Below are 9,714 nucleotides of genomic sequence, written 5' to 3'. Positions count from 1 at the left end.
TTGGAAGGCCTCCAAATATCTCACAGAAGGTTAACATCTTGTTTGCATTTAGTCAGGAATAACCCCTGAATATTAGAATAGGAGCTACTTTCTTTCTCAGTAGGCATTCTCGTGTTTATGCATATTTGCAGAGGAATTTGAAGAATTAATTGTATACACATTTTACCTTTGCATTTAACTCTGATCTAAAATAAATTGTACTTAATTCTCTCATGAAGGCTTGAAGGGAAGCTCCACATCATTTGTGAAAGAATGAATTATCCTGCTCTGAAAAAAGGGAGGAGTTTTACACCTTTTTTTAAGGGCAGGATAATCTATTCTTTCATTAATAATTTGAAGCCTTCTCTTCCAGGCATTGTGACTCATGAAGAGCACTGAATGAGAGATAATTAACAGGGGTTGATCAATAGTCTCTATTATCTTTAGTAGGGTTTTTAATATATAATATAGGTGGCTAAAATAGCTTGTTGAATAAAGTATGCTTTATAATTTGGTAGAACACAGAGTGTCCAAAAGATACACAAACTGAACTGAAATAAGGCACCTTCTATCTGAATTCTCCTTTTGTCAAAGTACAGCATGCATATAAGTATGCAACATCCCATTGTATGAAAGCTAATACCTGTGATAAATTAGTCATTGATGGAACATATGCCTAGCCACATGTTCCTAATAGCAGGCCGTTTCCACATGATAGATATAGTGGAAGAGAGCTGCCAGACAGAGCTTGCAAGACATCCAGATGACCACTGGATGGAAGCAAAATAAATAAATAAGAAATAAGAAAATGATAGCTCTTTATTGTCATCTGGTGGTTGTCCAGATATTCATAGCCTTTTTCTGATAGCCTTCTTCAGAAATAATGTTTACCATCTATAATACCGATTAGAGACATATACTGTAACAAATATTAATTCATATACTTATCAAATAATAGGTATTTTATTTTTCTTCTATTTTGGAATTCTCATCTGGGTATTGACTGGGCCCAAGCCTACTTACTTGAGCAAAGATCTGCAGTGACATCTGAAAACTTCTGTGAGTCTTTTGGAATATAATCTCATTTGGTTTGACAATCAGTTCACTAGGACAAAAAAAAACCCAACCCAACAGTAAAGAGTACTTCCTCTATGATTTGATTGTGGATGTGTGGGTCATAAAACCTCTTGGACATGGTGGGCAGGTTTCCCCCTTTCTAAAATGAGCTCATTTGGATTTTATGAGTCTTTGGTTCTCTTTAGAGCTTCTGACAGACTCTCTCTTGGCCCTGCTTAGGATGACCCAGTCCCTTCAGCAAATAGAGGGGACTGGAGAGATTGGGGCAGGGGTGGGCTTTTCTTGGACCACTATGAGGGATATTCTTGACATCTGTTAAATAAAAACACCTTATTTCATTCAGAGGTGGACCTGACTGAGCAGGACCTATGGAAATGACAGGGTTCTGATATCTAGGAAGAGGTTGAGCTAGTTACAGATAGTCCTCAAGTTATGACAATAACTGGGACTGAAATTTCCACACTAATATCAGGAAAGGAAGAATCTGGGTTACTTTATTAAGTGGAGATCTTTGATTTGTAACTGTTCACATGCAGTGTGAATTTTGTGTGTGTGTGTGTGTGTGTTTATTTATTTATTATTTATTTTATTTGGTTTGTCAATTGCTTACAAGTTAATAGGTATAAGTAAAAACATAGTTGTGAATACATGGGTACATGTAAGCTTTGTAACCTTGAGTTTATGATCTAAAATTACGAATGAATTAAATCACTTACTGCAGTGTATGAACCCAACGTGAGTGGGGTTGTGAGTGTGCCAGGACAAATCATAAATGTCTTTCATTCTAAATTATGCATTTAGTAAAATGAGTCCATTCCTATGCAAAGTTAAATATTTCCAATACCTTTGGAACTATCTATTACAATAGAGAACTCTTTCCCTCTCCCTCCCCAATTCTGCATATCAGACAGAGCAGTGAAGCAAAGAATGTACATCATAAAGTACTCGTGGTTTATTCATCATCTCATCTGTCTCTTATTATTCATTATTTATGGTTGCATTTCATAGTGCATCTTTGGAACATGCCACAGGATCATCTGTCTCTAAAAATCATTGCACAAAACATAGGAAACTACTTCCCCACAGGCCTTGGTTTGCTGAGGAGGGGAAGGGTAAAATTATAGCTAATCTTAGAGAATATTGCCACTACAAGAATTAACTGATGCAGGCAAAAAAAAAAACTGATTTCCTTCTAATTATGTGACAAAAGGTGTGTCTTGGTCCAAAATTTCATGGAATGGTTTATTTCAATAAACTGGAATATAAATATGCTATTCATCAATTCATCTCCATCTGAAACTTAGTAATTTATAGTGGTGTCATAAAATTATAATTTTAAAATTATATTAAACAAGGGAAGGAAACAGTCTTGAGAAGTACGTGAGAAATACAAAACTTGGGTAATTTGAATGAATTAATAGCAACATGTATTTCATTGTTCTGACCATATTCTGTTATTTGTACTTGCCAATCAAAAACTAATGTGGCTTTAGCTCCAAAAAATTAGGTAGTACAAAATAAGATGTGTTAGTTCCAAAAGTTATGAAACCTGCTAAATAAGGCTACCAAGTTATTTCTCACCTTTTTCTCTGAGGATCCCATAATCACCACCCAAGGACAAATTCCTTGATTTTTTTTTTTCTCTCTTGACCCTTACTTCCTTTCTACATTTGTTTCACAATTTGTTATTCAATCTTTCTACTTAACCAAACTATCACAAACTCTTCTTTCATAATGATTGCTTACTTTCTGATTGCTCATTTTTGTATTCAGTCCACATCCATTCAGTATCTATTCATTCTTGAATTTACCTCTTTTTGTTTTACCACATATACTTCTAATATCCAATCTTACTCTATTCAAATTTCTCTGATGTTTCGTCTGACCTACCCAACTCTCTTTCCATATAACGATGTGGACAGAAGTATGCCTTCATGCAGTTATTTTTACTTCTTTCAGAATCACTTTTCCTCGCAACATATCATGTCCTACTTTCTACCAGCATTTGCATATCTTAACATTTCTCCATTCCTTCTGACATTTTTAGTAAACAGACAATGAATTTATGTTCCATGAATGTATGCCAGAGGATAGCAAGAAAATTGATTTGCCAAATAATACAGTAACAATAATGAGCAATCCATTGACAGCTACAGAATAAAAGAAAGCTATATTCGTCTCTGCATCTCCATACAAAGCAGTATTATAGTAATTGATTTCTCTTTATTTTGAAGTTTCCAAGAAATGGGGAGGAATTAATCGAGAAGGCCATAATTTAATAACTGGTTATGCTACTAAGTGGCTGCATGGCTGCAAGTGTAGGCAAAGAAGAACTATAACTTGGTGGTAAAATGTATGTATTGCAGCTGTTTCAATCTCGAGCATGTCTAGATCAAAGAGCTTAGGGCAATATTACTATCAACTAAAATTACAAGAGGATCTTGTGAATTTTTTGAGTTCTCTAGAAGAGGGGTTCCCAACTCCCGGGCCATGGTCCACTACCAGGCTGTGGCCTGTTTGGAAGTGGGCCGCTTAAGCGGTGGACTAGCCAATGAGCATGCATGAAACTCCCCTTGCGCAAGTGGTGGCTGCTTGCATGAACACTTCCCTCATACAAGCTGCGGCCACTTGCAAGAGTATGTGACACTCCCCTCACATGAGCCGCAGCGATTTGTCTCGTGTGCAAAGCTCCCTTTGTGCGAGTTGTGGGCACATAGGCCCACAAGTTACACAAATCAAGCTGTGCATGCTTGCATGCGCCCATCTGCCACTCACAGGGAACTATCCTCTCTCTCGCCTGCCAGGCCACCAAGCCAGAAAGACTGGGGACTGTTGCTCTCCAACACAGCATCAACACGTAAGATTTTCCAAACAGCAGGAAATGGGAAAGAAAACAATACAGAAATGAATTTGATGTTGTAGTTACCTGCTCTCTAATTTAGATTCATTCTAAAGGTGTTCACAAACAGAATGGATTTGTTGCCATTAGATGCAATTGTTGCCAGGTTTCACTTATTGTGGGGCCAATCAAATGATGATTTCCTCTAGCTCTGAAGACATAAAACCTAGCAGCCTTGGCAGAGGCAGAAAGAAGGAAATGTTAAAGTCTTACAATACAGTGCTAAAGAATAACTCTGGTATGCAGACTCCTCTCTTGGCAGAGATTTAACAACAAGAAACTTTATTAATTAGTTGTCTGGCACTATCAAAAATCTATAAAATCAACACAGAGAAAACAGTAGAAAATACTCATAATAAATCATCATTCTAATAGTTAATCCTATTGTGTTCTAGGTAGCCTGTCCTCTTTCTAATGGCATTTGATATAAACATGGAAGGCTTATTTATTTACATTATTTGTTCCTTGATGGTGATAAGCAGGGGGCATGATGGCTCAATGGTTAAAGATGCTGAGCTTGTCAACTGGAAAGCTGACAGCCCAGATTCAAGACCCAAGCACTGTGTGATGGGGTGCGCTCCCGTCACTCACCCCAGCTCCTGCCCACTTAGCATTTCAAAAGCATGCAAATACAAGTAGATAGATAGGTACCACTTCAGTGCAAGGTAACAGTATTCTATGCACCTCGGTGTATAGTCACGACCAGGGAAATGTCTTTGGACAACACTGTATCCCTCAGCTAAGAAACAGAGATCAGCATTGACCCTTAGAATTGGATTGGGAAAATCTTTACTTTTAGTGATAGGCAGATTCATTTCCTGCAGAGATTCAATAGAGCTAAATTATGTTGTGATTTCAAATAGCGGTAGGCACTAAACTCTCAAAAACTCCAGTCCCTATTAGAATTACAGAAAATGCTCACTTTCTATAGGCAAATTCTCATCCTAAATTGTTGATGCATTTTCTAGTGCACATGAAAAGTACTAGATCAGTATTTTTCAAACTTGGCAACTTTAAAATGTGTGAGCTTCAACTCCCAGAATTCCCCAGCCAGCATAAAGTCCTCAAATCTTAAAGTTGCCAAGTTTGAAAAACTACTGGTACTTTATATTGCTTTTATGTGCATAGATCAAAGAATCAGTTGGCAAGGGGAAAGATTTCTATGCAAGATGCCTGGACTTCTACAGTAAAACAATAAAACAGAGTTAAATAGATAACCCGACTTACATTTCAAAATTAATGCAGGAAACCCTGCATTAGGGGATTAAGTTAAAAGGACTGAAACATTAAACTAGAGCTTTGAATCCATTTGCAAATATTGGAATCAGGGTTAGGGAATATTTTGTTCTTTCTTCAAAAACTTTTCCTTCCTTCCTTCCTTCCTTTCCTTCCTTCTTCTGCCACCTGCTGGAATTATGCCTATCCTGCATTTCTTTTCTTTGAATAAATAAACCCTATACTTTACTGAGCAGAAAAATACTAGTGTATATATTGTTGATCCTTTTTAAAAAAGAAAGAAAATACAGACACTTAGTCAACATTATGACTATTGGTTTGGTGTATGTGTTTTCCCCTTTCTCTTTTTCTGATACATGCATTATAATATTCAACATAAAAAGAACACAAGCTCTAACCTTTAGTTCCATGACAAATGAATTGCTTGTTGCATTTTTCCTCAAACGATCTGTCTAGAACAGAATGATGTCGCTTTTATGATTTGTGAACTTCAACTCCCAGAATTCTGGGAGTTGAAGTCAACAAGTCATAAAGGGGCCATCCTTCGCCACGTCTGCTCTAGAAGACAGTGTTCTCTGGCTTTTGTTTGATCAATATCATAATTCTGTTTTTCCCCTCTAAAGTCATTAGGCTACTAGAGGGGAGAAAGTAATTAGGTAATACAGTATGTGAAAGCCTTCCTTGCTATAATATAGTGTTAAATAACTATTTACATCAGCTCTTCCACTCTTATCAGAATAAAAACTATTATGCAAGTTACTGAATGCATCTGCTTTCTTATAATACAAAACTAGGCAACCTAATGATAATACATACCCAGAAGCGGTATTCAGCCGGTTCGGACCAGTTCTGGCATACTGGTAGTGGAAATTTTGAATAGTTCAGAGAATCAGCAAATACCACCTCTGGCTGGTCCTGTCCACTCCCCACCCCACCCACTCCTCCATTTCCTGTCCTATATTACTTTGTTTTTTAGCTCAGCTGATTGCGTGGCAGAGCGGATTGCAGTGCCTCAGCTGAGCTAAAAAACCAGTTCAGCTCACCAGCGCTGACACAGAGGGTGTTTTTTGAGCACTGTGTGCTCTCTCTCTCATAAAACCAATAGGAAATAAATTTGGAATCCCACCACTATACACACCCCTGCCAGAGGTCTCATTATTTTTACCCATCCTTCCTATGAACACCCACACCTCCCATATTCCTTAAAGGTTGACCATAATGTCTAGGATTTAGGGAAATTATGGTTCAACACAACTCAAGGATACCACATCACCAGATAATGCCACAATAGACATGATTACATTTGTTGACTCTAACAGTCGATAGTTAGCAGAATGTCTATTTTTCTTGTAAAAAGAACCTAATAGGTCTTTAATCATATATTTTAGGAATTGGGGGTGGGGAATTCTGTGTTCTCTGACACATTTTAATTACGCTCAGCATATACTTGTAATCATTTTAATATATAGCATACCATACCTTTTGTGTTACTTTAATGCTTTTTAATGAGTTATACTTATATGTATCCATTTTTTTTCTGCTTTGCATTGTCAGTCTCCCAAAATCATGGCCCATGAAGGAGTGCCTATAACCGTGGTGGCGAACCTATGGCATGTATGGCACAGGTGGCATGCAGAGCCCTCTCTGTGGGCACGCACACCGTCACCCCAGCTCAGCTCCACCACACATGCATGCATGCCTCCCACTGGCCAGCTGGCCATTGGGTCTCTGCCATGCATGTGTGGGGGCAGGGTACATGTGTGGGGGTGGGGGTGCATGCATGGGGATGGGGCACACGGAGGGGCACACACATGTGGAGGGCACACCTTGCATTTGGGGTTTGCACGCACACACATACACGTGCTTTTGGGGCCCAAATGGTTCCCCATCACTGGCCTATAATATACTCATTCAAAAATATTTTAATTAATACCAAAATTCTAGGAAGCTTCAACCTTTTCTTGTTCTTAATATGGATTGACCAGGTTCTACATGCTGTTAATATAAGATTGGTTTAGGAAACAACTGCTAATTCCTCGGCTACTTCTAGATGATCTTCAGAACGAGACTGGAAGCAAGATGTGTTGAGATTTCAGCTTGCACTATTTTCTCACTGCATAGACTTTTTTTTTTCCTCATAGAGACACAGAACTGCCTGTAATGATCTTTTATCTTTACCGCTAGGTTGCATCCTTAGAGGCAACTCAACTTTGAACTCTGCACCCAGGAAGCAAAGAAATGGGACATAACATGTTTATTTTAATTAATTAAAATAATTAATTATATTTCTTTTCAGTTAATAGGCACTTTAATAGTGACAAAATACTAAGGATGAAATTCCTTCTCAACAGAAATGTGATCAGAAAAATGTTTTGACCTGTTCAGGAAAACTAGTAAGTCCAAGTCTCTTTAGTCAAGTTCAACTGCTCATCATTCAGAGACATATTCATTTCTTGTTCCTTCAGTGATGCTTATTTGACTTGCTGGGTCTAGCCTGCTGTTCTATTATTTCCTGATGAAGTTCAGTTCAAATACTGAACAGGTCCAAACTTACTTTGCCTTTCAAGGTCAGCCAGTCAACTAGGGTTTTCAGAGAGGCTCCAGTTTATAAATTCAGCATAGCCTATGGATCAGCAGGTTCTGACCAGTTCCGGAGAACCGGTAGTGGAAACTTTGAGTAGTTCGGAGAACCGGCAAATACCACATCTGACTGGCCCTGCCTCCATCTATGCTCTGCCTCCTGAGTCCCAGCTGATCAACTGGGTCTTCTTTTGTTGCCCTGCACAGGAGAATGGAGCTGGAAAGCAGGTTAGCGGGGTGGGGATTTTGCAGTATCCTTCCCCTGCCACGCCCACCAAGCCACGCCCACCAAGCTATGCCCACAGGGCCAGTAGTAAAAATTTTTTGAATCCCACCACTGCTATGGACGTTGATGCCTTTGTCTTTGGTTTATTGTAAAAGGATATTTATAATTACTATATATTTTACCTGAAATAATATCCGAACACATCAATTCATTCCCACTTTCTGCTTACTTCTGCAGTATTCCCTGCAAGCAAGTATCCCACTAACTGCAGTGGGTCTACTTGAAATTGTTGTGATTGTTTCAATAGGCAGCCAATTTCTGCCATTTTCTGCTCCACTGCTGAAACAAAGGACTCTCTTTCACCTTCCCCATAACAGCTTTTAGCTATTTGAGAATCACTTCTATGGCAAGGGTGGGGGGTTTATTATAAAGTTTGACAAAATGCAAAAGGAGAACCAGGTTACTAAATTTGAAATTTAATTTCGCAGCTTGTTTGGTCTGTATGAGTGAGTGTTGCTAAGAAGTAGGCTTTTGGAATTAGATGACAACCTGAGGTTTGGAGGGCATAGATATTTGTGGTATTATAAAGTTAAAATTAATGTGAATTTTAAAAAATTGTTTTATTATATGTGCCATATTGTGAATATAGATTAGTTGCAACTCAGCCCATGGAATCTTTTGATTCAGTCATCTATATGCCAGTCACCCCTTCCAGCTTTGTGAGATTTGTAAGTTTGATTAAAATACACCCTTATCCAATTTATTAAAATGTTAAACACATTGGAAATTCCCTTTAAGCTATTGTTAATTAGAACTATTAAATATGATTGCTTAAGTAGCTGTTGGACCATTAATTTATAATTTTTAATCCTCAGTGAACTATCTCAGAGGACGATTATAGGCTGTTTCAGAAAATCACCTGGACCTTTGAGGACTCAAGACTTGACACAGATCCTCTTCCCTTCCATCCACAAATGAATGTCCATGCAAAGGGTCCACATTGTAAGATTTGTGTTGCAGGATTGTTTATATTTCTGATTAATCTCAGCCATTCAGAAAAGTCCTTGGTGGATAGTTTGTTCAGATAATAATCAGCACCTAAATCTAGTCTTCCATTATCTATATTGAGGAGTATACTGATTAAAAAAATATTTTGATTAGTACCTTGTTCTCCCCTTCCCTCAAGATATCTAGAACCTTTATCAGTTGCCTTGGCTTTGCATCTTGGCTTTGCCCTTTTTCAACAAAACAGTCAAAAGTAGAAAGGGTAGGTATTGGGATTGGGGTGCAGAAGGTGGGATTCCAATTTTTTTACTACCGGTTATGTGGGTGTGGCTTAGTGGACGTGGCATGGCAGGCATGGCAAGGGAAGGATACTGCAAAATCCCATTCTCTCCCCATCCCACTAACCTACTTTCCAGTTTTGTTCTCCTGTGCAGGGCAACAAAAGACCCAGCCAATCAGCTGAGACTTGGAAGGCAGAGAATAGATGGGGGCGGGGCCAGTCAGAGGTGGTATTTGCCAGTTCTCCAAACTACTCAAAATTTCCACTACTGGTTCTCCAGAACTGGTCAGAACCTGCTGAATTCCACCTCTGGGGTGCAGTAATACCTATTACAATGTGTTTCTATGAAGCTTTGGTGTTTTCTCCCGAAACTTTGTAGAACAAGTTTATTGTAGAAAATAGTTCTTCTGAGTTGAGGGCCACTACTTGATC

The sequence above is a fragment of the Pseudonaja textilis genome, chromosome 3, assembly GCF_049901715.1.
Source record: "Pseudonaja textilis isolate UNSWEBS1 chromosome 3, rPseTex1.2, whole genome shotgun sequence".
Lineage (NCBI taxonomy): Eukaryota > Metazoa > Chordata > Lepidosauria > Squamata > Elapidae > Pseudonaja > Pseudonaja textilis.
Note: the sequence above shows the minus strand (reverse complement) of the source record.